Source organism: Polistes canadensis, unplaced genomic scaffold (assembly GCF_001313835.1).
Source record: "Polistes canadensis isolate GaletaPanama2010 unplaced genomic scaffold, ASM131383v1 scaffold_462, whole genome shotgun sequence".
In the NCBI taxonomy this organism is placed as follows: Eukaryota; Metazoa; Arthropoda; class Insecta; order Hymenoptera; family Vespidae; genus Polistes; species Polistes canadensis.
Window position 1 is genome coordinate 8,739 of NW_014570009.1, and position 6,310 is coordinate 15,048.

Consider the following 6,310-nt stretch of genomic DNA (forward strand, 5'->3'; position numbering starts at 1 on the left):
TTCTCAAGGCTCTATCTTTTAAACTACTACTCCTATCGACTTCAAAATTGAATACAATATTCTAGATGAGTTTTAGAATTTAAAAAGATAAAAAAAAAATTTTTCTGAAAGTCCCAAACCCATGTAACCCCTTAACGAAGTGTAGAAGTTTTGTGTTTTGAATATTATAAATAAAAAGAAAAATGTATGTCTGCTTAAATAAAAAAGACGCTGAATTTTAAAGATTAAGTTGCTGAATAAGTCCCAATAAATGGACGAAACGCCCAACTTATCAAAATTAGGTTCTACTTCTTTTTTTCATGTCCAAATTCCCTAAGATACCTTTTTATTAATTTACTTAATTAGAGAGTCAAAAGATTACGGGTGAAATTATATTTTCGAATAATTTTCTACAAATTCTAGTCCATTATTATTATCATCTCGAATTGTTCAACATTTCGAGATGAGTTATCAACTTTGAAATATTTTCAATTTGTATAACACGAGAGATAAAGATGCCTACTTACTTTACGATCGTTCAATTATGAATAAGACGTAGAATAAGAAGAAGATGAAAAAGAAAAAGGATAAGATGGATAGGGTAGAGAACCTTCTTACTGTATATCGATGCTGAAAATCTTAAAAGCTTATCGCGAAGGAGGCTGGGCAACTTCTTTAATCGCATTATCGCAATTAATTAATCGTCTAGACCGTAGACTAGAGTATATGAGCCGTTTATTTTCAAAGTGGCATAAGTCACTTTGTTTTCAAGTCGAGATATTTAAAGGTTTGCATTTTAACACGTTTAAAAATGTGGATGCTAATTTTCAAAAAGATTTACTTGTACTTGTTATCTGAGGATACTGATATTTTTCTCAGTATAAATAAATTTATGTAAATATTACAAAAATCACCACTTTTTATTACGGTAAAGTGACTTAAGCCAAATAAATAATTTAGAAAAATGATTGACTTATATTGTTTTTTGGTAATAATTTATACCGTAAACATATTTAATATAAAGGTTTGATTTAAGTATTTTTTATTTTAATATTCATAAAATAGAAAAATAATTAGTACATTTTAAAAACATAAGTATAAGTAATTTATATGAAAACACACCAGTTTAATTTAATTTTCGTCATCAATAGGAGTGATTAAGTCCTCGGTAATCCTGTTTTGTTTCAAATTTTTAAAATTACTGTGGTATATTGAGGGTATGTAATTAAGAAAGTCCATCATGTACAAACCAACACACTTACATTTTCATTTGTCAAATAATATTTAAATTGGCTTTGTCTTTGTTTTGAATTGTAGTTCCTTGATCTTCTCTTTTTGGGTATTTCTCGTTTAACTATACTATGTAAAAACAAATTTTGCTTCGTAAAGTTTGTTAACTTCGAAAATTTATCAAAGATAAGTTGTCGATTGAAAGAACTTATTTTTTCTCTACAATTTTTTAAACAACAAGGTTTAACTGCAATATTTTTTGGGGATAAATAATTTTGGAGTTTGTTGTTACATATTTTACACCACTATTTCTTTTTTCCTGAGCAAGGTTTCGAGTATAATTTTGTTCATTTCTGCATCCTCTTTTTCGTAAACGATGAGTTTCTGTTACTTTCGTTATGCTGTTTTCCTTCTGTGATGATTCCATAGAAGTTGAATCTTCATCCTATGAAATCATTCTCATATGTCGTATATGTCTTTATATGATAAAATGGATTGGAAGATGGTAAAATATGATGAAGTTGGCATAAGTGATGTTGTAAATAAATTCACACACACATTTATCACACGTTTATATTTCTTTTACGCTAAGCCCTGCAATTAATTTCTTGAATATAACGACTTACACCATTTTTAAAATAAACATGTTTGTTATACCGTTAATTAGCAAAAAACTTCTCAATAGTTTTCAACTTTTTGATTGCAAATTTTTGTTTAAATGAAAAGATACCATTCAATTGTAATTAGTTTTGCCATTAACTCGATTTTTTCGGAAAAAAAGTGACTTATGCCACTTTCAAAATAAACGGCTCATATATAAGAAAAAGGAATACGTCAAGAAAGACAAGGGGGAGGGTGGGAGGGTTGGTAGAGGTAAAGGAAAAGGTAAAATAGGAAAATAGATAAAGAATAGTGTCGTATTCGAAATGAATTTAGCAGGGAAAGATTCTATGTTGGCGAAGAAGACCGACATCCTATTTTTAACGTTCGAATCTAAATTAGGGTCGCTGTACTTGGGAAGCTTGTTTCACGATCGTAGCCAAATGCAAAACTTGTGCGACAATGGAAAATAGGTGTATGTATTATATACAGGTATATACAACTATTTATTCATTTATTTTACGTATAGATACTTGAAATAAATTATAGCAGAACTTGTGCGACAATGGAAAATAGGTGTATGTATTATATACAGCTATATACAAGTATTTATTCATTTATTTTACGTATAGATACTTGAAATAAATTATAGCAGAACTTGTGCGACAATGGAAAATAGATATATGTATTATATACAGGTATATACATTTATTTTACGTATACATACTTGAAATAAACTATAATTACAGGATGTAATCTTGAAAAATACAAAGATACGAATTTCTCGTTTTTCTAATTTGGCATCAATCTTAATCTCAATGTTCGTTCTAATATTTATTTCTTTGTCAATTCAATTTCATTAGTTTCTTATCGAATGTTTTATTATTTTATCGCGAAAAAAATTTTATATAGAATCCCATTTAATTAATATTTATTTATTTCTTTATTAAAAGTATATTTCTATAATATATATTTAATTTATTGTAATGAATGAAATGCAACTTTTTTGAATAACTTAATATTGCATTTATTATGCATGAATGTGCAATTATAAAATCAGATCGGTTTGTAGACTTTGTTTTGTGGAACGAGAAAAGTACTGTGAAAAATAATACAAATATTTGTCAAACTGTATTTGTTTGTTTGTTTTTTCATCTTCTTCCTTTCGCGAAAGTATATATGCTGTTTGTTGTCTGCGAGAATTGGGTCACCTTGTCGGTTGATCTGTATCGTTTATATATTCGGCAGTGCACTTTTCGAGACTGCAGCGACTAAAGTTGTTCGTAATTTCTGGCTATGTAAGCAGATATATATAAGACACACATACACATACATCAAGAATAATCAATCCTCTTGCTGTTTTATCCTGCATCTTCATTTTTAATTTCGTTAATGTAAACGTTGCCAAAACTTTTCAACATTTCTCTGCCATTTGTTCTTAAGAAAAAAAAACGAAATCTTAAAGTTGATCTAACATAAGATTAAAGCTTGGAAAAAGAAGTTGGTTTGATTTTCGTAATAAACTTAATTTTAGTTGAATTTCAATTTTCGACGAGCCACGATCAATCTATTCATTCGATATCGATGAAAGAAAGATAAAAAAAGATAGGAATAGGGAAAGAAATAGTCCATCTCTGGTATATTTCGCGTTCCAGCAACCTACATTCATCTGGTGCCAAGCCTGCGCTTTGGAATTTACGAATCGAGGACCGAGAGACGGTTATCAGTTAAATTCGTGCTGCCAGAGTCGCGGTGTTTGCGTTGAAAATGTTATTAATAGCTGGCCTACGCGATATTTTCTTTCCGTACGCACGCAGACAATCACACACATATAAATATGTTCAAGTATACGCGCAGAAATGATCTGAAAGAAAAAATCCTCAATTAAATGTTCGAAAAAACGTCTACAAAAAACTTGACCCTTGCGCGTGACTTTTCAATTAAATCTATTATTACAACGTAAATTCAGGTGAAATAAAATAAAAAAGGAAGTAAAAGAAGAAGAAGAAGAAGATAACTCTAAAGATGCATTTGATTCAATATTATTCCGATAAAATAATCACAAACGGAATATAAGAAGGAACAAATTCGTCATCCGGTAGTTGAGACGGTCCAACAGACACTCAAATGATTTGACGTAGGCGTCATCGTGCTAAAGTAGCAGCTAAGATTCAAACGGTATAACTGTGATAGTTGTTGGCATCTTGACGCTTGAATTTAACGTGTGTCCAGTTTGTACCAGCTTACTCTGGTTAAACCGAAAACCATTTTCTTCCGGATCAACTGTAGATTTTTTTTAATGATGACGTATCTCGGACTTTTCCTTCTGACGATGATGACAACAATAACAATAACAATAACACGTATGACGACATTGACGACGTTGACGATGACGATGACGACAACAACGTTGATGCTTTGTCCTCGAAACTATTCGTCTTTGTGCGAACTTGGACTCACGTATAACATCTCTCTCTCTCTCTCTCTCTCTCTTTCTCTTTTTCTCTTTCTCGTGATAGTTATATCAGAGAGACGAGTCCGAAGGGTGAAAAAAGGGGGGAAGACGACGCCGTTGCGTAAGAGTCTGGACGTCGTCGAGCCGTCGCGACGGCGTCAGTCGTTCGAGCGCCGCCAAAGAACCACGGTACGCGAATCATTTTCTTTATTTCCAATTCTTTTTGCTTAAAACAACATACACAAAGAAAGAAAGGGAGAGAGGGGGGCAAGATAGATAGATAGATAGATAGATAAATAGACAGACAGACGGACAGATATCAAGACAAAATTCACGTTTTAATATGAAAACGTGTTGAAATTTTTCCTTCGTTTGATTTTATTTCGGATTTTCAATTTAAATCCCACGCCTTTCCATTTTCCTCGTTTCTTATTTAGGCTGCAATTTATGGTGTTCTAAGTTTTCCAAGGTCTAGTTGAAATTTTGTTCCTCTTCAAGGTTCAGAAGAACGCAAACGTTCAAGGTCAATGCATTTACCCACYTRCACTTTTAACAACATCGGGGTGTACTTTTACCATACGCGATCGCGCATGCGTTTTAAACCATCGCAAATTTTATTYCCCATATCTATGTTTCCGTTTACATTTATATTCATTTATTGGATCATTTATTTCATTTACGTATTCCTTTCTTTTTATTTATATATATTTTTGGGTGATTTTTAATAACAGTGATTTTATTTTCTCTTCAATGCAGTGGTGTATTATAAAATGAGTTTAAATGATTGAAAAAGGGGATGTTTTATTAAATAATTAAATAAATAAAATATTTAAATAAAAAGTAAATTCATTGTGTTTGACATATCCATATGTTTCATTCAATATTAGTATATTTAATTATTACATTAGAACAGATGATATAATAGGAATAATTATTATTATTTATTTTTTATATGTGTTATAACATTTATAATTTTTTAATATATCAATGAAATATTTATTAAAATTAACTAAATGGTTGATTCAAATACGCGTTAAAAAAAAAAAAACTCTCTTGAGAGATCTTCTTTAAGAAAACTATAGTTAGCCAAGATTGCTTGAAGACACTCATGTGATTTCAACATACTTTTTGTTAGAATACTCGCTGACAGATGTACTTTTTTATCATGACGAATAGGAATAAATTTGTTATTTCGTTGTTAATATCGTTTTAACGCTGATGCGTTTCGTGCCAGTTAAGAAAATATCTTTTAGAAGAAGGAAGATATTAATATCCCATTTAAGTAACACGATCAACAAATACACCTACAACGTTGACCACCATTTTCGAACCTAAGAACGAAAGAACTTAGCGAATACTACGAGCCATCACCTTTAAAACAAATCTATTCGAAACTCTCTTTTTCTGTTGTTTTTTTTTTTCCACCACCATCTCGACTTATCCTTGTTTATTATTTCGAAAATATTACGTTATATCCTTGAAAAAAGTAAAAAAAATAAAATTCCATAGATAATCAACGAATTCATTTGATTCGATCGTTTTTAAATCATCCGAAATTTAGTTTCCTTCTTTTCTCCCCCATCCCATGAAGAAAAAGAAAAAGAAAAAAAAAACTGATGTGTGTATTTACGTACACACGTAAGAAGTTATACTTCTTTAATGTACCAAAACGAACATAACCTCAATAACTTCAATTATCTCGCGTACTAATATAATACTCTACATTTGTCGAAAATACGATAATATAATAAAATAAAATGAAGATTATAAAATACCATTGATATAAGTTTTAATTAATATGTACAATCTAATTTATTTATTTACGAATTATTTCATGCCGGTAAATTTGAAATCGTTTTTCCCGCGCATTGTAAATATCTCGACAACTTCGTGGTGTCGATTTTTCAGTCGCATCTAACCTCACTTTCCAAAACGCGCCAAAAAAGAAGTATAACTTCAAAAACAATTGGGAATAAGTTCGTTAACTTTTTCGAAAAAATATTCATTTAGAAAAAATTTGTTTTTTGTTTTGTTTGACGTTACGGT